Source organism: Callospermophilus lateralis, chromosome 19 (genome assembly GCF_048772815.1).
Source record: "Callospermophilus lateralis isolate mCalLat2 chromosome 19, mCalLat2.hap1, whole genome shotgun sequence".
In the NCBI taxonomy this organism is placed as follows: Eukaryota; Metazoa; Chordata; class Mammalia; order Rodentia; family Sciuridae; genus Callospermophilus; species Callospermophilus lateralis.
The window spans coordinates 30999989-31027005 of NC_135323.1; the positions used below are offsets into that span (position 1 = coordinate 30999989).

The 27017-nt window shown below is 37.9% G+C and overlaps 2 pseudogenes; one reads left to right on the forward strand and one right to left on the reverse strand.

Annotated features, from left to right (window-relative positions):
* Positions 1 to 20362, reverse strand: part of LOC143384894 (cytochrome P450 3A25-like) — a 93438-nt pseudogene extending 73076 nt beyond the window's left edge.
* Positions 11886 to 12819, forward strand: LOC143385375 (olfactory receptor 2AE1-like; annotated as a pseudogene).
* Positions 20363 to 27017: the final 6655 nt, after the last annotated feature.

The following is a 27017-nucleotide window of genomic DNA, read 5'->3' on the forward strand; positions in this document are numbered from 1 at the left end:
GTTGAGGATTTGTATTAGTCAATATCCAATTCAAGTGACAAAAGATAGAATGTGTTGAATCTTTTTTTTTCTTTTTAGTTATGTCTAACATTAGGATTCATTTTGACATAATTACAAAGCATGGAATATAATTTGTCCCAATTCAGTCTGCAGTATTTCCCTTTCCCTTCCTTCCTCCCTCTCTCTTTTCTTTCTTCTACTCTACTGATCTTTCTACTATTTACTTTTAGGCTTTTTAATATAGAAACTTGTGAATATACATTATGGTGAAGTTCCTTGTGGAATATTCATTTATGTGGTATAATCATATATGTATTTTACACATATTCATATATATGAAAGTTCAGATTCACTCTGCTGTTCTTCCCTTATAATGTACCATCTCCCCCTTTTCATTTTCCTTTATCTAGTCCACCTATCTTACTTCTATTTTGATAGAATCCCTCATTTTCCTTTAATCTTTTTCTCTTTTTTTTCTAATTTTGGACTAGCTTTTACAAATCAGAGTAAACATTGAATCTTTGGCTTTCTGTTTCTGGCATATCTCACTGAGAATAATAGTCTCCCTTTCATTAACTAGCAAATACCATTATTTAATTTTTCTTTATGGATGAATAATAGTCCATTGGCTATGGCTGGAGATATATCACATTTTCTTCATTCATTCATCTGTTGAAACACAACTTGGTTTGTTCCATAGCTTGAAACAAAAATTGAAAAGTAGAGATACTACCATACATTTTGTCAGAGCATAATGGAATAAAATTGGAAGTCAATGACAAAATAAAAAATAAAAATCTCTCCACAATCTGGAGACAAAACAATATGCTACTGAATAAACTATGTGTTACAGAAGACATCAAGGAAGAGACCAACATAAGACTTTTAGAACTAATAAAATTTTAGTAAAATCAGTTTCTAAAGTGAACATACAAAATTCAATAACTTTCCTATACTTTAATAAAGAAAACTATTCCATTCACAATAACCTGGGGGAAAAAAGTGGTGCTAAATATTACAATGGATTTCAGGAAACATTGCAATGAAAACTGTATAATGGTTAACAAAGAGATTGAGGAAGGCCTTAGAAGATGGAAAGATGTCCCATGTTCTTGGATAGGCAGAATTAATATTATTAAGATGACCATATCACCAAAACTATTATAGAGATTCAATCCAATTTCCATCAAAACACCAATGACATTCTTCACAGAGCTAGAAAAGGCAACTCTAAAATTCCTTTGGAAAGATAAGAGACCCAGAATAGCCAAAGGAATCCTGAGCAAAAACAGTGATGCTGGAGGCATCACAATATCAGATCTCAAAATATGCTACAGAGCTATAGTAACAAAACAGCATGGCAAAAAACAGATTGAAGAACAAAGGAACAGAATAGAAGACATAGAGGAGGTAAACCCACATAAATACAATTATCTAATACTAGACAAACTTTCCAAAACATTCACTGGAGAAAAAATAGCCTTTTGAATAAATGGTGCTGGGAATACTGGAAATCCATATGTAGAAAATGAAAGTTGACCTCTATCTCTCACTATAGCCAAACATTGAATGTTTTCTCTGATTTGTAAAAGCTAGTCCAAAAAAGAGAGAGAGAAAAAGATTAAAGGAAAATGAGGGATTCTATCAAAATAGAAGTAAGATAGGTGGACTAGATAAAGGGGAATAAATAGGGGGAGATAGTACATGATAAGGGAAGAGCAGCAGAGTGAATCTGAACTAATTTTCATATATATGAATATATTTAAAATTCATATATGGTTATACCACATAAATGTATATTCCACAAGGAACCTCACCATAATGTATATTTACAAGTTTTTTTTAAAAAAAAGCCTAAAAGTAAATAGTAGAAAGATCAGTAGATTAGAAGAAAGAAAAGAAAGAGGGAGAAAGGAAGGGAAAGGGAAATACTGCAGCCTGAATTGGGACAAATCATATTCCATGCTTTGTAATTATGTCAAAATGAATCCTAATGTTAGACATAACTAAAAACAAACAAACAAACAAAAAAGATTCAACACATTCTGTCTTTTGTCACTTGCATTGGATATTGATTAATACAAATCCTTAACCCAAGTTGACATAGTTGTGTCTGTAACTCCTAAGGAGGAAAAGACCTCTCATGCTTGTTAATAATTATGTAATTGGTACAGTTCTTGGAATGCAGCAGGTGCTCATAAAATGTTTCTGAAACAATAAATAAATCATAGAAATGCCAAGACTGCCTTAATTAAAACTATATTCTGTCATAAAGGAAGGTACAAGATAAAAGTATTAGTTTGTAGGTTTTGAAGCAAGTGATAATACGTTTCCTCTACTTAAACAACAAGCCATGATATAGAGTTAAGGTAAACTCAGAGAAGCAAGGCAACTTAATATCTGAGTTGAGATAAGAGAAACAAGAATAGCTCAAATATGCTTATGATGAGAGGAGGACAGTAAGTGAATAAAACTTGGGAGTAAACGAAATGTCGGGAACGCACTTTTCTTTCTATTGGTCCATATAAAATATCCTGACAAGCTATTTTGGGTGGTTCATAGAATTGAAGCACCAACAAGACTGAGTTTGGTAATTACCTGCTGTCATTTCTATAATATGACACATGGGAAAAAACAGAAAAGTGGCCACTGGGCAAGAAGGCACTCAGACTTTCTTCTCAAAAGAGTAGCATGGAAAGGGGCTGCAGAGACCTGAATTCGCTAATGAAGAAAGCAAATCAGGGACTGTAGGAACAGTTACTCTGTATTATTAACTAGCCCCTAGAGAGTATTCCCATGTTATCTTCAGAAGCAGATCCCACAAATTACCCAGGTCCCCCCTCCCCTGCTAACAAACTTCAAGTACAGCATCGTGGGATACTCACCTCAGTGCACATGGCACAGACTAATTGGTATCTTGGGTAATGGTGCCCAGAAGACATCTGGTGTTGCTGAGAGCCATAGCCAAGTAGGAATGACGCATGGCAATTTCCTTGTCAGCCTACCCAATGTTGCTTAGAGGGAGGACTCTCCATTGTGGAAATGAGCTTGCCTTGGACCCAGGTCATTTGTAGTGACATTGCATGAATGTTTGAGAAAGGTGACCCTGCTCAAGGACCAGGGCGCTTCCAGGTTTAGGGTGGATCCTGCTGGAAATAGGGCATATCCTGCTGCCTCAGGCACCCGCTCCTTGAGTTCCCATTGAGTTCTTGCGGGATTCAGAGAGTATTTTGTATGCAGAGCCGGGTGGAGTGTGTGTATTTTCCCAGAACGTGCGTGTAGAGTGCCGGTGACAGTTCGGGAATAAAGAGCTGCTGTTTGAATCTACAAGGTGTGTGGTGGCTGGGTTATTTTGTGCCCAGACAGATTGCAGCATTTGGTGGCCCGTGCGGGCAACGTCTGAAGCTTAGAGGTAAGTGAAATTGGTCGCCCCTGAGGGAAGGTGAGAGAATGGGTGACCATTTCAAAAAACAATGTGTTCTTGTTTTGATATATTTTGTTTTTATTTCAAGTTGCCTGTTCCTAGAACTTTCTCAGGCAAACTGGGGAAAATGGTTGACTCAAGGTTTAAAGTTGTTTACCCCTGAGGAAGAGAAATTATTAGAGGAAGGAGGCATAAGATCAAGAACACTTAGGACATATGTTGATGAAATACAAAAATGTAGCCCATGGCTTTTTAAAGATGAGTTATTAAGTATATCAATGGGACCATCATGGTATCCTGTAGAAGGATTTTTCTTCAACAAGAAAGAGATGGCTAGTTCTGTTTTCTACACTTGTCTAAGATCTTGGTTTTTACAGACATCTGATTAATTTACAAAGCGAAAGTGTTAAAATATCAACCCCTAAATATAAAATCAAGTACTCTTACTTATTAAGTTACATAAGGTAATATATTTAAACATTATGTGTGTTTTCATAAATTGGTAAATGGAAAAAAGTTTAATATTGCTTTGTGTCTGTGTCTTTGCTAAAACAAGGTTACTAAGAGTTAAGATTCTATCATGTGTAATTTATATACAAAGAGTATAAGAAGTTTCAGTTGAGTTTCAATTATAGTATTATAGTACCATAAAAAAACTTGAAAGTATTTCATCTTATTAAAGTGGAATAATTTGTCTAAATCAGAAATTTTATAAGAGTTGTTTCAGAATGTGATTTTTTAAAAAGGGTTAACAGCTACAAAAGATATATAAAAAGATTCAAGATGTGGAAATATATTTTAATATAAAGGTTAAAAAAAATAAATGTTTCTAAATGAGATAATCTCTGTGTGGTAAAGTAAAAAGTTGTAAAATGTCTAAGTAAGTTGCAAAAGGCTTTAAAAGGTTAAATTGAAGGTGGTTGAGATGCCTTCAGGACAGAGGAAAAATTGTGTCATTCGAAGCCTAGTTAATCTTAAAAGCATTACTTAAAAAAAAGTGAAAATGGGAAGATAATAGGATAAAATATATTTTGATAAAGAAGATTAAAAATTTGAAGTGGAAAACTTTAAAGACAGAAGTACAGAAAGGTAAAAAAAGAGAAGATGTAGGAAGATAGAAAAGATGTAGCAAGTTAGAGAAGATGTAGGAAGACAAGAATTTTAAACCCACAAAATAGAAAACAAAAGAAAACTAGGGGGAAAAATCAACTAGGGGTGAATGTACAAACCTTAGGGGGGAAAAAACTAGAAGACAGAAAATGGTTGAAAATATCAAGTAAAGGTATTTCAGATAGAAAATGCAAAAGGCTAAGACAACTATTAGATACAGACATTCAAGATAGAAAAAGGTAGAAAAGAGAAGTTCAAAGTCAAATATTGGATAAAATAGAAGAACAAGGAGATTATTAGTAATTTTTTCAAAAAGCCCATCAACTTTAATTTCTGGTGGTGCAGAAATTAGAAGTCTCAGATGAGGGTGTTAAAATTTATAGACAAGAGCCAATTTAGAAAACATTAAACTAGAAGGAAATTGTTTTAATACCACATCAAAAAATTAAAAGGACTAAAATAATTCTAAAAATTAAGGCAGAATGCTTTTTAAAGACTTAAATTTAAAAGGATCTTTAAGGGGTATATATCCCCCAAAGATAAACTTAAAATAACCCTTTTTACTCTAAAATTTTTTAATTTGGATTCATCAAGTCTCAGTGCTGTGGAAAGTCATATGTGTCCAAAAAATGTACATAAGCCTAAGGTACTTTGGAAAGATATTCTGACAGGACAATGGAAAGGTCCTGACCCAGTGATTGTCTGGAGTCAGGGTTCAGTTTGTGTGTTTCCACAGGGAGAACAACAGGCGATTTGGATTCCAGAGAGACTAACCAAAGCAATTTCTACAGACCAAAAAGAAGATGATTTGACTCAAATCCATAACAGCTGATATCCAGAGCTCCAGTTTGGCTATGCTTACATCTGTGACAGTGATTAACCAGGATGCTTTTTTAAATATCTATTTTAATATTGCCTTTTCCCACATCATAAAGTTTTATTTTATTTTTTGAGCTCATACAAACCTAGGTTAATGTTTTTTCTGATCAGTTTTATTTTTTGACTGTGGAGTTTTTAAACATTGCAATGGAGATTTCACTTGTGTAAAGCTACAGGGCCTTTACTATTGTCTTATGTGTTGTACGTTTGTGTGCACTCTTGTGTTTTGTGTTGTATGTCTGTATGTACATATGTCCATATTTCATATATGAGGAGCGCTCATGAAAAAATGGATCTGAATTTTTTTTTATTCACATGATTTTAATGGTTTAATTTACATAATTTCTTTTTAGCATCATTGCCAGAATTCCTATCTTCATCCCAGTGCCGGTGAAGACAAAGATAAAACCAAACTACAGCTTCTATGATAGCTATCAAAGTAAACTATATAACTGATGCATCAATGAATAATAACTCAACAAGTAATGCTCAATCAAGGAGTCGATTTAATTTGGGAGGAAATGGACATATTGATAGATTCCTCCACTTTGAACTGCTTGCAGAACTTACCTGGACTATGGATCACTTGAATGCATTGTGAACTATCTGTTGGTGCAGCGAATTGTGGTAGTGCTGGCATATTCTTTGCTGATGATGTCACCGGTGATACAATTTTTCCAATAGAGCCGTCAATTGGCTTGGTGTCATGGCATTTCTGTATCTCCCCCCTTCTGCTAGTGATGGTCTAAAATTTGGAGGCCAACAGAGGTTAGGCAAAGAACCTCACCTCACCACTGGCACCAAGGCCAAATTTGGGGGCCAACAGAGGTGAGGCAAGGAACTTCACCCCCCCCACTGGTGAATAGGCCTATCCACAAGTATAGCTGTATGCTGGACCAGTAGTCAGTGATGGGTATGATCCAATTGCAGTGGTACCAACCTAAGACAGGAGGCTGACGCCTAGAGGTCAGATCATCAGATGACGGGTAAGAACCATATGTTGAATTGGACAACCTAACAGACATGGTCTCTAAGCCACATTGCTTGTTGTTTAATTAATCAAAAGGGGGAAGATGCTGAGAGCCATAGCCAAGTAGGAATGACGCAAGGCAATTTCCTTGTCAGCCTACCCAATGTTGCTTAGAGGGAGGACTCTCCATCGTGGAAATGGGCTTGCCTTGGACCCAGGTCATTTGCAGTGACATTGCATGAATGTTTGAGAAAGGTGACCCTGCTCAAGGACCAGGGTGGATCCAGGTTTAGGGTGGATCCGGGTTTAGGATAGATCCTGCTGGGAATAGGGCGCTTCCAGGTTTAGGGTGGATCCTGCTGGGAATAGGGCATATCTTGCTGCCTCAGGCACCTGATCCTTGAGTTCCTGTTGAGTTCTCATGGGATTCAGAGAGTATTTGGTATGCAGAGCCCGGGGGAGTGTGTGTATTTTCCCAGAATGTGCGTGTAGAGTGCCGGTGACAGTTCGGGAATAAAGAGCTACTATTTGAATCTACAAGGTGTGTGGTGGCTCAGTTATTTTGTTCCCAGACAGACTGTGGCACAGTGTGTCTTCTGAGTGAGAATCCCTGATGCCATCAGGTCTTCAGATCTCTATTCACCTCTGCTGACATCAGAGGTCCTGAGGACCTGAGGGATGTTTTATCCTCATGGAGAATGGCCTCTTCCTTCATGACTGGCTCAGGTCAGGACAGTCTGGCCTCTTCTGACCCCTTTGATTACTGTTGAGGAAACATCTCTGTGGTATGGAAGGAGCTTAGTAACTACATAAAACCTATATACTTGTATGTCACTACTAGGGAATGAGGGTAAATCTATGACAAGGATGCTATGGTGACGCAAAACCACAGAGACTGCAAAGTGGATATTTATTGGACTCTGGGAGCATTGAGGATTAAGCTAACATTATGTTTAGTATCTTACTCAGGTAACATAAATGGCCATTTCTATTTCCCAGGCTCTCAATGTGGTAATGTAAATAAGATCAAATGTAAGTTTAGAGTCAAGAGGAAACATATGTACCACACCAGGTCCCAACTAGAAGGGGCCATATGTGTTCGTTTTTACTTAATCTGTTTGACAGGGCTCAAAATAATGAACACAGACAGATTTAGAGAGGGTCCTAGAACACCATATCCTATTGTTTGTGTGATCTCCATCACTAGGATAATTAGTGCACACCATGATGACTGAGCTGGACAAATATTCTCTCTGGTATTCTGCTAGAAGATGCAGCTTCCAGGGTTAGAGGAGGAGTCTGAGGAATATTTCAGCAAGTGCTTGTGTGGAAGACCAATAGCCAATGTGCAGCTGGAAGGATGTTCTTCTCTCTCCATTTCACTTCTGTGCACAAATCTCTGCAGAGAAAATTGCAGGTAACATAGTGTTGGGGCTTGAGGTGTTCAGAAGCCTTTATTAGAAACTAGGGCATTGTGAGATTATCCTTTAATCAATGGTGACATTTGATCAGCACATGAGGATGCTTCCTGAGAAGATAAAGAAAGACATAACTTAAGGGGTACAAGTAAGAATGGGTTGCCTAAGGAAGGAAGAGAGAATAGAGACAGACCATGAAAAACTTATACCAAGGAGGTTCATAGAGAAAGTCAGAAACTAATGAAGAAAGAGAAAGAGATGTGTGTGGGTAATTAGGTAGAAAAAATGTGTGCAGATCAAGTCGACTGGGTTGGAGTAATCAGGAGAACCAGGGTTGAAATTGTTCTCTTAGTCCACAGAAGCTGAGCAGGAAGTAACAGTGTGACAGGACTGTCATTATAATCCTAGGGCAACCCTAGGACAGAAGAAAAATAAATGTGAACTCGTTTTTACTGGTAGAGTTGAAATTTGATCAGAATGAATTAAGTCCTGTGTTATTTGCTATTATGTTTGAAGTTAATTTTTTATACTCACATAATTATTTTTAATTACTGGTATTCACTCTTATAATTGTCATGATCACTTTCCATTAATGGTAATGGTTCTTTCCTGTTAATGTACATCAGTGATTCAGAATATGTGAAAGTATAGGAAGATATTGAGGAGGTAAGACACAAGAAGTGATAGAAGACTCTACTTAGTTTATGACTTTTTGAGTCTGATTTCCCCCATGGAGATGAACTTCTCATTCTTATTAGTGTTTTGGGGAGAACTGGAGAGAGGGCAGATTGTCAAGTGTGGCCTAATCAATGTGAAAACCCTAGTTTTGTCAGCATTTTTTTGTCATTTATTGACTCACAAATCTACCCAGGACATAGGTATGGTTGCTTTGTTTTGTGTCAACAGAGCACTCATGCATTTTTAAAAAAATTTGCTCATTATTCCAATAAAGACAATATAAAATATCCTTAAACCTAATATGATATGACTAATCTATGTATAAACTAAGATGTTGTCAATTTTTCCCAAGTAGAGTATATAAAATATACAAACCTTTTCTCATTAAGGGAAAAATTCCTCTTTTTTATATTTTGGGTGATATTTATTCTGTTTCTATGGATTCATACTACTTCATTTATATCCAGTTATTTAAATACTGAGATATGATTTTAGGTATTATTCACACCTCATGTTTGATAAGAGGATGACAGTGAAATAAATGCTTAATGTGTTTAATATAAATACAAATTCTTATCAGCATTAAGAAGAAATGCACAAAGTATGGCAATTTGTGTTCCTGAGGTTTGTCCACATGGTCATTACTGGTGTTTATTATTATCCTATTTCACTCCACAAACCATACTGCCTTGGTTCACAGCTAGTCATTGTTTCTAGTCAGGTGGGGGACCCAAACCTTCATCTCTGAAGGATCTGAGCCCTTATCAGTGTCACCTGACATGGGCTTTAGTTTCCTATTGCTGTCCATCACAGGACCTGGGAGTTCGAAGAGGCACTGATAAAATGTCCTATGTCACAATTGCTCTTCCTCTCTGTATTGTGAGCTAGCATCTCAGTTTCCCCTTCCTAGTCAGAATCAATCACTCCATGCCACAGAGTGACCTTCTTCTTCACCTGTTGATTCAGCTATAATGAGCATCCTAAAGTGGCAGCAGGGCAACCTCAACTCTCAAAAAATGGAATCACTTTGTGTCTGTGTAGAAGAATATCTCCCTTTGTAGTTAAGAGTTTTCTAAAGCAGCAGAACTGAAAAATGCAGGAACAAATAATGTTGGTGGGCCATAGACATCATTGTTATAGGGAGAGAACACACTCTCATTTCTATCCATTGAATGCTTGGAGTCTGATCCTATGATTCATTGCTGTGGGAGAAGCAGTACCATAAATTAGATGCAGATGTGGAGCATGTACCACATCCTGGAGGACATTGTCCCAGCGATGAGTGGTGTTGCCACCTAGGTGTTGCTTGAGACAGAGTCTTTCAGGGTATTTCACCATTCTATCAGGTTGTGTGTTTCAGGAAGATGGAGGACCTATGTTAATTACAACAAATCCCATGAACACAAGCCACATTTGCACACTTATTTGCTGTGAATCAAGCTTTTTGATGAGGAACAATGCTGTGTGGAATACTCTTATGGTGAATAAATCATTCTGTGATCCAGAGATGGTAGTTCTGGCAGCAGCAGTTCGGGCGAGGAAACAAAATGCATACCCAGAGTGTCCAGTCCAGAAAAAAAAGGAGTGTCTCTTTTATGTTGAATGTGGTCCAATGTCAACAATGTACTATGGAGGGGCTGGTTGATCACCCCAGGAATGGTGCTATGTTGGGAAGTCACGATGATCTTTGCTGTTAGCCATGAGTTCTCAGCAGCGGCTTCAGACAGATTAGCCTTGGTGAGTGTATGTCCATCATGCTGAATCCAGGGGTTAACTTTACCCCTGATGCCATGTCCAGTTTGTTCATGGATCTATTGGGAAGATGCCTGGACTGAGTGAGAAAACAGGGGCTGATATCCAAGATACTGGTTAACCCTTTTTTGGATAAGAATCTCTATCCCATGAGTGGGAGTAATGAATATTTCTTTCATGTTTCCATAAGAATATTTTTCATATATATCATTCAGAAAATATTGAAGTTCCAGGATATTAAAGGGGACACATATATCAGAGGAATGAATATCTCCCCTAGGCCAAACAAAGAACTTTGGATTTTCTCCTGGAGAAAGGGTTAACGTGTTTTCCTTCATGCTGTATATATTGTATTTAGTTTACACACATATCATTTTTGTATTTGAGGTTAACTTGAGTGATGGAGGTGTGCATGTGTGTCAAAATGGCAGAAGATGGACTGCAGTGACTTTGTGATGTGTGAGGTTGGCTTGGATAAACTACATCTCACTAAATTTCCTCTAATCCATCATTTCTGTTTAAGGTGGGTCTCAAGGGGAGCTTCCTTGTATATTAGAGGGAAGAAGGTAAGCAGTCATTGTGAGTACTAATACATTTTTGCTGGTCTGCTGGCTCACACCTCACTGGTAGGGAGCAGTGGCTGGGCCGGCAGTTGCTCACCCTTCCCCAGGATTCTCCTTTAGGCTCTTGGAATTCTGGGCTAGGGGTGTGCATTCAGCTTCATTAGAAATCTGACCTAAATTTCCCATATGCCTATATGAATATACCATATGGATCTCATCTTTATGTATAACCACAAGTAACTAATAAAAAAAACATAAATAAATAGCAGATCAGCTGAGTAGAGGGAAGAGATCAGAGTAAGAGAGAAGGAGAGTGAAAGAGAAGTAGGTGGACTGAATTGAGGCCTATTTGATGCTTTTTAATTATGTTAAAACAAACACTAATATTTTGTAGAATTCAAAAGAGCCAATACAAAAAAAAAAAAAAAGAACACCAGTCCCTAATTCCATAGGCAATCAGAACTGACTCTTTTTGTTTGTTTTCTCTTGTGGGGATATAGCTCATGCTTTTGGATTTAGTCGGCCTCTTGTCTGCCCTGCTTTGTACTATCTTCCCTTTCTACTGCTTGTCCTGTAGACTTAAAGTTTCCACTTCAGACTTAAACATGACAGCAGTACACAAACTCCTTAACCAGCTTCCAAAAGAAATAAGGCCAAAGTTCTGTAATGTTAGGAATTACATGTATAAATAGAAATGTCTTAGTGGTTCAGATGCTCTTGTTAGAACCTGCCTGGTAAAATAGGAAATATAATCCAACAACCATACAAACACAGACACACACTAACACAAATCACACATATGATTACACACACATATGCCTATATTTAGTAAGAAGAGCCATAAATTTTGGCCCTTAATAGTCTTGGTATTTCAAATGACCACAATTGTTATAACAAATTTTAGGTTTCTCTTGTTTTGAAAAAACTGAATTTCAATAATTTCAGCTGCTGGATACTTACAAATAGAGAAAAATCTCGTCACAAATGTTTTATTGGATCAAGAGAGCTTATCACCCTGTACACAGGACCCCATATTTCTGGCATCACACTTTGTCTCCACTCCCTGTTTCCCCAGGGACTGAGAAGGGACCATGTGGCTGAGGAATCAGACGTCTCTGGCAGACTTCATCCTTGAAGGGCTCTTCGATGACTCCCTGGCCCACCTCTTCCTTTTCTGCCTGACCATGATGGTCTTCCTCGTTGCACTGAGTGGCAACACCCTCACCATCCTCTTCATCTGTGTGGAATGTGGGCTTCACACCCCCATGTACTTCCTGCTCAGCCAGCTCTCCCTCATGGACCTGATGCACGTCTGCACAACCATCCCCAAGATGGCTACCAACTACCAGTCTGGCAGCAAGTCCATCTCCTTCCTGGGATGTGCCACCCAGCACTTCCTCTGTTTGTCTCTGGGTGGTGCTGAGTGTGTTCTGCTAGCTCTCATGTCCTATGACAGGTATGTTGCCATCTGTCATCCTCTGTGTTACACTGTGCTCATGAGCAGGAAGGTCGGACTGATGATGGCCCTCATGTCATGGTTGGGGCATCTCTGAACTCCCTAATTCACACAGTTATCTTGATGCACTTTCCCTTCTGTGGACCTTGGAAAATACATCACTTCTACTGTGAGTATCCAGCTGTCATGAAGTTGGTATGTTTTGACATCACCGTCTGTGAGTCCACAGTGTACATCAGCACCATTGTGCTTCTCCTCCTCCCCATCATCCTGGTTTCTACATCCTATGGCTTCATCCTGCACAGTGTCATTGAAATGCATTCAGCTGGGAGTAAGAGAATTGCCTTTGCCACTTGCAGCTCCCACCTCATTGTAGTCTCTCTCTGGTTCGGTGCCTGCATATTCTCATACATGGGGCCTAGGTCCCAGCGCACTCCCCTGAAAAAAAAGTTGGTTCTGTGTTCTATAGCATCATTACTCCCACTGTGAGTCCTCTGATTTATGCTCTACGGAATAAGGATGTAGCTAAAGCTCTAAGGAGAGTGTTAGGGATACAGATCACCCAGTGATTTCAATTGCAGTTGTTCCAAATAGAGAATGGAATAGAATAAGCTCCTTATGTTGATCTGAATAAATCTTTCAAGAATCCAGATCTTTGATTCTCTTTGTATACTGCAAGAAATAGGTGGCTTATGTATAACATCACTGTTTTACCTTGGTCTCAGGTATCTAAGCATCATGGGGCACATTTCACACTCCCTTAGAGAACTAGGGGAAAAGATTAAAAATCTCTCCAAAGAAGACTTGCAAAGTTCAGTGAAACTCCAACAAATATTAGGAAGAAGATATAAGGGCTTTTGCCATTAATATTTTCATTCATAAAACAGATATAAATGATGTTACTCAAGTGTATTTATGAAATATAAAATCAGAAGATTTGCTTAATATCAGAATCATGGGACATGAAGTGAAGTGTTTTTTGAAAGGAAGGGTGAAAAATAAGTTCCTGAATCAGTAGTTTTTAGAAGAGAATTGTTATTCCATACAAAGTAATAGTACCTGAACATACTTTTTGTAAAATATGTATATATTTTTAAATTTGTTTCAATTAGTTCTACATGACAGTAGAATATGTTTATGCACTTTGACATGTCATACATAGATGGGATATAACTTCTCATTTTTCTGAGTGTACCTGTTGCAGAATCATATTGGTCATGTAGTCACATATATACATACAATAAAAATGTCTGTTTTTTTCCTACTGCCTTTTCTATCACTACATCCTCTTTCCTTCCCTCCCATCACTTCCCTCTACCTAATATAAGGTAATGCTATTCTTTCCTAGTGTTCCCTGCCTTATAGTGAATTAGCATCCACATATTAGAGGGAACATTTGGCCTTTGGTTTGTGAAATTGGCTTATTTCACTTAACCTGATTTTCTCCAACTTCAACCATGCACTGATAAATGGCATAATTTCACTCTTCTTTAAAGCTGAGTAATAGTCCATTGAGTATGTATGTATCACATTTTCTTAATACATTCATCTATTGAGAGACACCTGGGTTGGTTCCACAGTTTAACTATTGTGAATTGAGCTACTATAAACATTGATGTGCTGCATCACTATAGTATGCTGATTTTAAGTCCTTTGGGTATAATCCAAGGACTGGAATAGATGGGTAAAATGGTGGTAAAATACATATATTTGACAAATATTTACTGAGTCTGTTTTACTGCTATGATCTAAGTACTGAGTCATGTATTTGGAATTTGCATTAATGAAATTGTTCATTCTATTTTTAATATATGTTTTTAGGTGTTGATGGACCTTTATTTTATTCATTTATTTATATGCAGTGCTGAGAATCAAACCCAGTGCCCCCCACATGCTAGGAATGTGCTCTACCACTGAGCGACATGCCTATCTCCAGAGTAGACCTCAACTTTCGGGTTGCCAGACCAAGTGTACTGGGCTCAATTAGCTCACCAAGAATGCCCTCTAATGAATCTTAAAATTAATCATAAAAAATTCAGGTATCATATACACTGGGGCTGATATATATGTTCTATCTAGTAGATTATGACCTAGGGGCTGGCCTTTACATATTGCACCTGCCAACATGGAGGGGATAGGTCAGACCTCTCAGCCTGCACAAAGAGCTCAATATCTTCACTGGGGTGATAAAGATGGTAACTCTGGAATTTTTAAGGCTTATGTTTTAGACATCTTGCCAGTAAATTTGTAGGGTCATGATATTCTAAGCAGCTTAGGTTTGTTATTAGTAACTTCAAATTTTATCATGTTTTTTGAGGAACTTAATAAAAATTTTTCCTAGGGAAACAGAGGAAAATTTACAATAGTATTTACCTACAACTCAATCTTCCCAAGAGAGACTAATTAATGCACCAGCCAAAACTTTTGATAGGCACCCTAACTTGATCCCCAACGCAGAGAACAGCAGAAAAAAAATCATTGGCTCATGGAAGAACCAATCTAGGTTAGTCAGTGGCCCTTAACAGGGGAAAAACTTAAAATAGCCCACATGTTAGTTCAGGAACAACTTCAGGCTGGCCATTTACAACCTATGCTCAGTCCTTGGAACATCTTTGTAATTAAGAAAAAATCTGGCAACTGGAGAATATTGCAAGATCTCAGGAAATTAATTGTTTTATCAAGCCCACGGAGCCTTACAACCAGGGCTTCTTTCTCCTACAGCTGTCCCTTTGGATTTCTTTTAATAGTAGTAGATTTAAAAGATTGTTTCTTGTGTATACCAATATGCCCAGATTACTGTGAAAGGTTTGTCTTTAGTGTCCAAGCAATAAATTTTCAAAAACCAATTAAAAGATATTGCTGGAAAGTGTTGCTTTAGGGAATGTGTAACAGTCCTACCCTTTGTCAAAATTTTGTGGCATACACCATCACACCTGTGAGGGAGAAATTTCCTGATGCATATATTATTTATTTAATGGATTATATACTTTGAGCTCATGTGAATTCAGATGTACTCCTAAATTTCTTTGCCCAATTAGAGACCTCACTCACAGCAATGGGTTTGTGCATTGCACCTCAAAATGTACAGAGGATAACCCCTTTTTAATATCTAGGTCATTTGATTGAAGGGCATACATTCTGTCCTCACAAAATACAAATTAGAGTCAGGGAGTTGCACATTCTTAATGATTTTCAAAAACTATTAGGTGATTTATATTGGCTGAGGCCATCTTAAAAAGCTAACTCCTTCAGATTTAAGTCCTTTATTCCAGATATTACAGGGAAAGCCTTCTCCAGCTTTTCTTCAGCTCATAGTAGAAGGAAGAATGGCTTTGAGGAAAGTTGAAATTGCTATTAAAAATGCTCACCTTATTAGAAATAACCCACAAGGGCCTTCATATTTATTGATATTCACCACTACTTAATCTCCTATAGGTGCAATATGGGAGTTATTGAGTGGATTCATTTAGTCGAGTCTTCTCAAAGCTCTTAACTCCTTTTCATGATTTGATTGCTCAATTAGTTAACAAAGGCAGAGTTTTATAGCTGGTTGGATCAGAACTTAATATTATAATCATTCCATTTTCTGCTCAACAGAATGATTGGCTTTTCCAAACTTCTAATAATTGGCAAGTAGCTTTTGCTAATTTTCCTGGTCAGATAGAAAGTCATTATCCTTGTGATAAAATTATTCAATTTGCCTTTGTAACTACACTTATTTTTTCAAAGATTGTGCATGCATATCCAATAGATGGAGCACTAATGGTATTCACTGATGGCTCAAGCTCAGGGAAAGCAGGTTTTATAGTCATGCTCATACAGAGGTGATACAAACCTTATCTTCTTCTGCCCAATGAGCAGAACTACAAGCTCTCATTTTAGCTTTATGTCCTTTTTTTTTTTTGCAAATGAGTCCCTCAATATTTATTCTGACAGTTTATATGCAGTTTGAGTTGAAAAAATATTGAAACTTCAACTATTGGGTATACACCATCACAAGAATTATTTAATTTGTTTCATACCCTCCAAAGGACAGTACAACTGCAAAAACACCCATGTTTTATAGGCCCCATATGGCCCCACACTAATCTTCCAGGGCCTTTAATATCATGTAATCATAAGACTGATAAATTGATTGCTGTTTGTCAGCAAATATCTTTATATGACTGTGCACAAGCCTTGCATTCTTTGCATAATCAAAATGCTTCATGCTTACATAAAAATTTAATATTACTAGAGAGCAACTTTGTCAAATTGTACATCACTGCCCCCAATGTGTTATACACACTCCATTTTTAACATCTGGGGTAAATCCACATGGATTAAAACCAAATAAGTTATGGCAAATGGATGTAACTCACATTCCTCAATTTAGTAAGCAATTTTATGTACATGTAATTGTAGATATTTATTCTAGATTTATCTTTGCCACAGCTCATGCAAAAGAAAATACTCAACATGCTATTTCTCATTTCTGCCTGCTTTTGCAATATTAGGATGTTCTTTACAAATTAAAACATAATGCACCAGCTTATGTTAGCTCTTCTTTTCAACAATTTTGCCAAGAGTTTCATATCGACAATAAAACAGGTATTCCTTAAAACCCTCAAGGTCAAGTTATTGTAAATTGAGGTCATTTATCTATTAAGCTACAATTTTTTAGAAAAATGAAAAGGGGGAGATAGGACTAAGACACACCCCCATATAACCTCAATCCTGCTCTGTTCAATTTTAATTTTTAAAACTGTGACTCAGAGTGTCACACTGCAGCTGAGTGACACATGTCTTCCACAGCAACAGGCCCTTTAGGCCAAGTTTGGTGGAAAGATTTACAAACTGGTCAATGGAGAGGACCAGATCCAGTTATAATGTGGGGCAAAGGTCATGCTTGTATTTTCCCAGAAGGTGCTTTTCTTTCTATTTGGGCACTTGAATGTGCCATCAGGCATGGAGGACCTAGAACCAAGGTTCAGACGACTGAGGATTGACCCAGAAATTCCAGACATGATTCTCCACCAAGAGAAACTCTTGAAGGAAGAGGGGAAAGAAGATGGCTCAGAGAGACCCAGTGATGAAGCTACCTGCATGGAAAGAGCTGAAGAATCTGATGCTGTAGGCTGAGCAAATGATTTAGCAGCAAGAAAATACTAAGTCTCCAACAATGATGCTTGCCACAATACTAGCTCTATTGAGCTAGGTTTCCAAGACCTTTTGAGGTTTTAACATTTATATAAATGGCATCAGGTTGCATGCATCTACTGTCAATTACTTTCTTTTGTGAACACTACAGCTTTGAGATCAATACATTTTAAGATTTTGAAATGTAATTCATTCATTTTAATGGTTGGCATATGTAGTACCTCCCATGATATGAACGAACTGCAAAAAAATAAAATTTATGTGCCTCAAAGGACACTATCAAGAAAGTGAAAAGATATCTATAGAACACAACAAACGTGTTTCAAAGCATAATCTGATAAGAAACTGTGTAAAGAATATGAAATAATTATTTTTTCACTTAAATTATCTAAAAATTCTTTTTTCTTTTATTTTTATTTTGTTCCAATTAGTTATACATGACAACAGAATGCATTTTGACTCATTGTACACAAATAAAGCACAATATTTCCTTCCTCTTGTTGTTTACATGGTAAAGCCTCACACCAGTAAGATTCTTAAGCCTTAAAACAAAAAGACAAATGCTTCAGGAAATTGTGGGCAAAAGACATGGATAGATATTTCTTCAAAATAGTGAATCTGAATTATCTTTCTTATGGACATAGATGAATACCTCATAGTAAATCTCCATATCATGTACACCCACAATCCTGGGATCCTAATTAGAAGAAGATATACTTTATGTTTTTATAAACATATCTTGTATAACTAAAAATAATAAATAAAAAAGTGATTAACATTGCTCAGAATCAGTAACCAACAGGAAAATGCAAATCAAAACCACATAAGATGCCATCTCACATCCATTACAATGTCTAAAATAAGAGATGGAAACATGAAGTGTTAGGAAATAAATGAAGTAATTGGAACTTTCACACATTTTTGGAAAGAATATTAAATTATACAGCTATTATGGAAAACACTGGCAGAAGTACTTTGCAAGGCAGCAATTTCACTCCTGAGTATACACTCAGATAAAATTGAAAACTACAAAAAAAATAGAAAACTAGAGTTGACAAACAAGTTTCACACTAATTTTCATAAGGGCATCAATCACAATAGCCAAAATTTGTAAATAACACAAATGTTCATCAACTGATGAAAAGATAACTAAATTCCATTGTATATCTATACAATGGAATATTATTTGGCCATAAACATGAAGTACTGATATATATTTCACTTGAAAACAAAATGCTAAATGATATCACTTTGCATCACAAAAGACTGCATATTACATGTCTCCATTTTTATAATGCATACATCATATGCAAAGCTAAAGAGATATAAAATAGAGTAGTGTTTGTTTAGGGTAAATGATTTTGGAAGCTGACAGTTAAAAGATAATGAGTTTCGGAGTTTTGATAATGATGATGGCTGCATGTATCATTTAACATGTTAAAATTATGGAATTTTACATTTTAATGAATCATATAGTATGTAAATAATATCTTAATGATGTTGTTATTTTAAAAGAAAAAAGAAATGGTAATCCACATACTAATTATAAGAAAACAATGTTTGGAGGACATCTGAACCAATGATGTTCTTGGCTTTTTTCACAAATGGGTCTTGTGGATTGTTGAGGGAATTGACATTAACTCCAAAGGATGTGCTAACGATCACATCCATGTTGTAGCTCCCCAAAATTCTGAGTAGGGAAAGAAATGTAAACTTTTAATCTGTACCACTTTAATCTCCTATTACACATGCTAGAAGAAGTGTGACCAGCACATTCACACACTGTCAGAAATATCTGTTGAACAAATGACTAGTCCATGCCCCTATCAAATGCCATGAGGCAGCTGTTCCAGTGCCAAGGGAGTTAGGGACACCAGGGCAGTGAGCTCAAGGAGTTCAGTCACAGAGAGACAGACACCCATAATCAGACAAATTACATCAGTGAGTGGAGTGTAGATGATAAAATTGATTAAGTACAGAGCTTCAGCAGGACCAGGGTGTTATAACTGACTCCTGCTAGGGGATCCAAGATAGGTGACCTTGACCTAGGCCCTGCCTAAGCACAGTCTGTGCAGAGCTGATTCCTCTCCAGCACATTACATAGCAACACCCTGTTCTGAGAGGCAGAAACATTGTCTCCCCTTCTCTGCACCCACTGCTACTGCTCCTGAGAGGTCCTGCACTCTAGGATCTGAAGTGACCCAAAGGCAGAATCTCGCAAAAGATAATGAGTAAGAATATCCTCAGTTAAAATATTGAAAATCTCCTCAAAATGTACTTGGATGATCTCACAACTTGGTGAAAATATTTTCTTCAGATTTTCCATTACAGTATCAGAGATTATGCTTGGGTCAAAATAACCCATTTTATACAACAAATGATATGGTAGTTGTGATCTGTATCCTTTCAGGACCCTATCTCTATTGAGATTGGAGGAAGAAGTGGTAGGAATATTTCATATTTTTCATTTTACTGACATTCTCATTGCAACCATGAAGAGATTTGTTGTTACATAGCCTGCATTGTATCTTTCTGTCCCTGCTCAATAGGTATCAGAAACTTGCCCCAACCAACATTCCTTATGCTCTACCCCCAACTTCTGAGTGATCACATTCTTCATTATAAAACATGTGTTTTGACTTACATAATATCCACATTGACGATCAAGCAGATAAACTAATTCTGTTTTCTGTACACAGATGTCCCAGCTGCCCCACCTTCTCCTGGGAGCCTCTTCTTCTTGTTTGGCCCATTGTGTTTGTGACACCACACACTTGCTTTTGTCTGGTCAGGGAGTAGCTCAATAGTGGTAATTTCAGTTCCCTGGCAGGCTGCTGGAAGGTCTTAAAACAGCTCAGAACCCCAGAGCTGGCCTGAAACTTACCCCTTCACAGTGATAGGCTCACCTTTCTTCACTTCCTGACTCAGGTGATTCACCAATGCGTCTCCATATTGGTTAGTGATGGGGAACATCTAAGCACAAACACAACTCCACCCACAGTTAGAGGAGAGTCAAGTCCCTGAGGTAGTGGTTTTCCCTGGATTATAAAGTATGAGATATTTATAATGAATCAAATATCTCTTCTAGAACATAAAGACAAAATGTCATTTGAAATTTTTCATTAGTTCTTCTTATTTATCCATAACAATAAGTTTCATTTTGACATAATTATAAAATCATGGAAAATAATTTTGCACTTCTCTAAATGCTTGACATGTTGAACCTTTTTTCATATATTCATTGATCATTTGTATTTCTTCTTTTGAGAAGGGTCTGCTCAGTTCTTTTGCCCATTTATTGATTGGGTTATTTGACTTTTTGGTGTTAAGCTCATTGAGTTCTTTGTATATTGTGAATATTAATACCATAAAAGAAGTGCAGGGATGTTGAGAGCCACAGGGAATAGGGATGGCACCTAGCATTTTGCCAGAAAGAGTGGTTGAGAGGTGATGCCAGTGAGCCTTTAAGATGATGATAATTAAGTTAAGCTGTATATAATTGTTGTGACTGGATGATGCTGGATTAAAACAGGCTGTGTATTCAGTTGTATATAGACCCCTGCTGTCTGTCAATAGGGCGACTCCTGCTGCCTCAGGTGCCCACTACTTTTGAGTTCTCTGGAGTTCCATTGAGTTCCCATTGAGTTCTTGTGGAGCCCCATTGGGGGCTGAGAGAATTCCCGGGGAGTGCGCATGGAGTGCCCTTGGAGTTTGGGCAATAAAGGAGTTCCTGTTTGAACCTACAAGTGCCTCCTGGCAGCACTGGTTATTTTGTGCCCAGCCAGACTGCTGCACAGGAAACAAAGTTTTTATCCACTCTGAAGGTTCTCTCTTCATGCTCTCAATTGTTTCTTCTGATGTGAAAGGATATTAGATAGAGAAAACTATACAACAATTAAATTATTGTTGCCTATTAAATCAAATTATTAAGTTCTTACAAGTGCTTAAGATGCAAGAGACAGTCTCAATGGAGACTCAGCCCCATGTGCTCGTTCCACTCAACAAAATGGCCTTTATGTGCCATGCCAGTTATGCAGGATAATGTGGCCAGCTCTGCAGTTTTGAGGACTTAATGAGAGAAGATGAAGAGGGAGGAAGAGGCAAAGCCTTCTCTCACTTGCTTGTAGTCCACAAGAACTACAATAATACCTCTGGAAATGCTTTCATCAAACATTATTAAGAAAATGGCTGCTGAAATTAGCTATTTTCACCACAGCAGATTTTGAAGTGCACAAGGTCATGGGAACACAGTGGTTTAAAATGTACTGGAAGTGCATTCTTCAAAATCAGTAGAATGAGGTAGGCAGAGAAATCCCTGTGTACACTTCTATTGAAAACTCCTAATTGACAGGGAAAAACAAATGAAATCCCCAAGACTTTACACTTGCAGAGAAAGTTAAAATAAAAGAAAGCAGGGGTCAAATCATTTCCCAATCTATTCATCTCTGTCTCCACTTTTCTTTCAAATGTACATAATAACCCCCAAATTTATATAAAGTGACAATTTACTAAAGTGACAATATTGAAAGAAGATTAAGCCATGCATGGTTCACATTTTAGAAAGGTCTGATTTAATGCCTCCTATGCATTATTAAAGGCTCCTAATGAAGAAAAATGGAAAAGGGGATAGAGGCTGGGCACTGGAAAGAAGGTGAGGCCAAGAGGGTTTGGATCATCAGAGACTTAGAAAAGTCTGAAGTGTGACATTCTTGGACATAAACCTTGACACCTGGTGAAATATGGGACCCTTGGCAGGAAAAGAAGACTCTAAAAGATTTATAATTAATTATCAGTAATAGCTATGGGCTGGCATTGTCCTCTTGTCCTAGAGTGCCCCATCCAACAAGTCAACCCAAGGGAAGTTTCCAAAATACTCACCCCCACATTTTCCCATACTTTTCATGACATTGGGGGTCATATTGCCAAAAACCCTGGGAGGAGAAACAAGAGAATTTATATTGTTATTTTGAAAATATTGAACCCTGCTTCTAATTGAGGAACCAATGATTCCAATCCCTTGAAATCAGACTGGAATATGGTCCATCACTGGCAGTTAGAGGGAAGATCTTATTCTAAGACATCCAAAGGCAAAGAAGAGAAAATAAAAGAGATATTTGAAAAGAGAATTTAGAGTTTACCTTGAATTTTTTGAAGTATTGTACATATTGAAGAAATTATCCTTCTTTTTTATTTTTGAGACAAGGTATTGCCATGTTTCCTATATTGCTCAAGCTAACCTTGAATTTGTGATTCTCCTGCCTCAGCCTCCAGAGTGGTTGGGACTACAGGTGTGTGCCACTGTTTGGCCAGTTGTCCTTGAGTATGAATATGAAGCAAGCCTGGATTTCTGTATTATTTTCTCATGTGCATGGACTGTTTCTGAAATCCTGCCAAATTTGAATCATACCATCCACATGGATGTGAAAAAACCAAAGCTGAGAGAAAGTAAGTGAGTTTCCCAGGGACAGTCACAAGGATACTTCACTCATTTTTTCCCCAGATATTTTTCATTTCTCTCATGAATCTCCCTAGAATACTGGGGAATTAGGAAGTTCAAGGCACCAGTCACCTCTAAGATGACCATGTTGATATGATTAGTTTAGTTGTTGTTTTCACTACTGTGACCCTGAAAAGAACCATGTAGAAAATTAAGATTTACTGGGCCTACAGTTTCAGAGGTCTCAGTTCATACACAGCTTCCTCGGTTGCCATGGACTGAGGTGAGGCAGAATAACATGGCAGAAGAGTGTGACAGAATAAAGCAGCTCAGGACATGGTACCAGGAAGCAGACAGAAACTCCACTAACCAGGGACAAAATGTATGCCCTGAAGCCAGGCCCCCAGTGACCCACCTCTTCCACCAACACCCTACCTGTTTATAGTTACCCCCAGTTAATCTTTACTGAGGAAATAGTGTACCGAGTAGATTAAGGCTTTCACAATTCAATCACTTTATTTCTAAACTTTCTTCCATTGCCTCACACATGAGTTTCTGGGGTACACCCTAACCATAATGGTGATTCTCATGCATGTTGTGGAGTGAGAAAGAATAAGTGAGGATTGACAAAATGGAGTCACCTTCCAGTTTTCCAGATCAATGTGGAGAGGATGGGGCGATGCCACCCCTACCCATGAGAGTCAATAAATTAAGTCCTTGCTCTAAGTTTTTGCTTCTAACACTTAAAAAGAATTTTTTCTGTTGCTATGTTTCAGGGGTGATGCTTTCATGATGCACAGGGAGACCCCAATTATGTGGACCTTACAGCCTGTCTAGTAAACAGTTTATCTGGGAAGTGTGAAGATTAAATGATTGTTTTTCCAAAGAGAACATCAGTATGAAATTCTCAGGTGGTCATTAGGTCTCCAAATTGTAGAAATAGAATCTAATTAAGAAGACTCAGTCTTTGGGAAAGATAATCTAAGCAGAGAGCAGCATATCCTCTGACAATCTGGATTAGTGCTCATGAATTTCTGTCCAGTATTCAGGCCCTGAGTCAAATACCTAAACAGGTTAATGACAAATGCAAGCCACAAATTCACATTTCTTTTGGAACACTCCATTCAATTGACTTAAATTTTAATAATTTTTTAAATCATCCAATTCCTGTTTATTTTATATCACTAAATCTGACCTTGTTGAAAAAAAATACTCATCTTGTGGTTAATTATGTGAAATCCATAGATAAGAGCTGTCTTATCTCTTTTGTATTTTCTCCCTTCTAAGACTCACAGATAGGGTGTTATCTTTGAAGGATAATTAAAAAATGCAGAATGCTTTTGTTTCATCCCTCAAATCCTCTACATGTACCTTCAGTAGTAAAACTTGGGTAGTGCCATGAAATAACCATAGATTTATATATTAAGAAATTATGTATGTGCAAATTATCAAACTATGAATACTTGCATTGTTCAAGAAATCGTAGTTTCAAATATATCCATGAACACTTTTTTAAAAAAAGCTACTCATGAAATCTTGTTATGAATAGGAATGTTTGAATATGCTTGACATCTTCTCTTTCACAGATTTTTGCTCAAATGTACAAAGGCAAATTAAACATCCTCTTTATGATATGTACAAGTCTGAAAAAAATCTTGAGCATCAAATGCAGGTGAATTAGGGATCTGAGTATTTCCACTGAGGCTCTTGAAGAGTTGACAACTGAGCCCCAGGGAAAACCTGGCTGTGCTCAGGGTGGAGCTTTCACACTGTTTCAAAAAGGATGAGAGCTGGGAACTTTCTCCCAAGGAAGTGTATTTTTACCAATGACATTAAACTAGCATTTTCTTTTGCCAAAGAAAAAGAAGGAACTCAACCATACTCAACTTACAGAAGCATTCCAATGAATTGCAGAGTTGTTGGCCCAGGAATTCTCAGCTTCTCACATAGCACATGTTAATAGGTTCCATATCTATAAAGTGAGAGAGAAAGCCAGGTCACCATGATTGTCATTCTATAAATAAGGGCCTGACCAGTCTCTGACTCAGGAACTGGACCAGGCAATGAGGGAGGTAACATGTAGGTGATACATAACAAAAACTCTAACAGCACATTCTCTCCTTCCCAACTCCATTTAGAGAGGCCCCCCTTATCCTAAAGGCATAATGATAGGCTAAGAGAAGTTGAGACTTCATGCCCCTATTCTTAGGTTCATACTCCATACACATTCCCAGACTTGAGTGCTCCTGCAAGGTCAAGCCTGGCATTCTGCCAGGGCATTTTATTTGCGTGTCTCTTTGATATGTTGCCCCTTTCCTTAATGTAGTATTTTCAGGCTAAAAAGGGTCTGTGTGTGATATTTTGATGTTACTTTGATGAGGAGATTTTGGTTAACACAATCCACTCAATCACAGAGGGTCCACTGAGAGCCTCTGGTGACATTTTTTTCTTACAACTTGGTCACAAAGCTTTTGAGCTTTTCCTTCTTTCCATGCCATGCTCCTGGTTTAGCATCCAGCCCTTCTTTAAAATTGACTTTATATGGATCCTTGGAAGCAGTAATAATATTCTTCAGTTGAATAGCAAGTGTAGCATTTTGAAACAATGAGACTTCTCTCTACCTCACACAAATTTGAGCTATGTTGAGTGTCACCCAAGTCTGTTGTCAGACAATCTGATTGAATTGAGCCAGAGGGAAGGCTGAGTTCCCTATGTTCTCTGAGTACTACTGCAAGAAATGAATGACTGAGGAATCATCTCCAGGACATTCTCCCTCTCATTGAGTCTGTTCCTCCAACTGGTGATGCTCAGATGGTAGCGCAGAGCCAGGCATGCTCATGTCCACCAAGGTGGCCAGTCACAACACAGTTTGTTTATTGTCTCCATGCATCAACTCCTTTTGTATGAAAACCCACATAGGCTGGTGCTCCTTTGGCCTGGGTGGCCAGCAACTCAGATGTGTCATATTCACAGCCCCATGCCAGAGTGTTCTATGTCATACAACCCCTGTTCCACCATCTGAAAAGATGAGAGAAATACAGAAAGAATAAATGGTGAATAAGAGAGTCGTGGCCAATTTTAACTATGAAACAGCTAGTTCTGCAAAAGTGGCCCCATAGTGGCAGAGGAGAAAACTGTGGCATGAATAAATGGCCAAGTATGCCTTGAAATTCCTTTCATCTACATGGAGGGGGACCCTCCAAAGTTCAGGAACTGTCCTTTTGACTGAAAAGAAAATATGCAATATAAAATAAGAACCCAAAATGTGTTCCAGACAGTTTCAATAAGAACTTGCTGCTGCTTTTTAGAGGAGAATGTTTAAGGCAGCATAGGTTTCATATATTCTGTACAAATCCTGCCATTAAATACTGTGATAGTAAAAGCAAATGTGACTCCATTTTGTTTTGTGCTTCCATTCTACAAAACAACCATGCCAAGTAGAATGTCATGACTGGGTCCAGATGTTCTTTTCCTTTTGCTATCAAAACCTTTAAGGACACGGAACTACCTAATGGGACATTGTTTCTGTAACTAGGGTAACGGGGCTCTGATTCTGTAACTGGGGTGACTGAGGCAACTGTGATTTGTTAGGCTTCCTGCTGCTTGACTGCACTCTCCTGCTTCTGTAACCTGGCTTGCTTGCATTGGCTAGACCCCCAAACTCCCTTTTGTGGTTTTCAGGATTATAAGGAGCACCCTTGCAATTGTTCAGGGTTGATCAGGGGAACAGCTTTATAATCTGGTTAGTGGCCACTAGTGTGTTTCAATAAAGGCTTGATTTGGTTATACAAGAGTGGTTTGGAAGTCAGTTTATGAAACCCTGGGATGAAGCTTTAACTAAAACATCTGGGGGCTCGTCCAGGATACATTTCTTCCTTACCCTCACACCAAATTTGCCTCCAAATATGGGCCTTTGAAACTCAGCCTTATCCTAGGATGCTCTGAAAAGCCTCCTGCCGGCCTGTCAGATATGGTGAGTCGCCTCCTCTGGGGAAAAGGTCAGATTGGACACTGTTGCTTACACCTTTCCCAGGACAGGATGAGATGTTGTTACTGTCTCCCTAGAGGCCTCCCAGTGGGCTCTTACCTGTACCTGGGGGCGGGACAAGTCATGACTCTGCCACATTGGAGGTCTCCCTGTGTGACCTCATCTGTCTGTATCTGGGCAAAGGATGAGATGTTGTCTCTGTC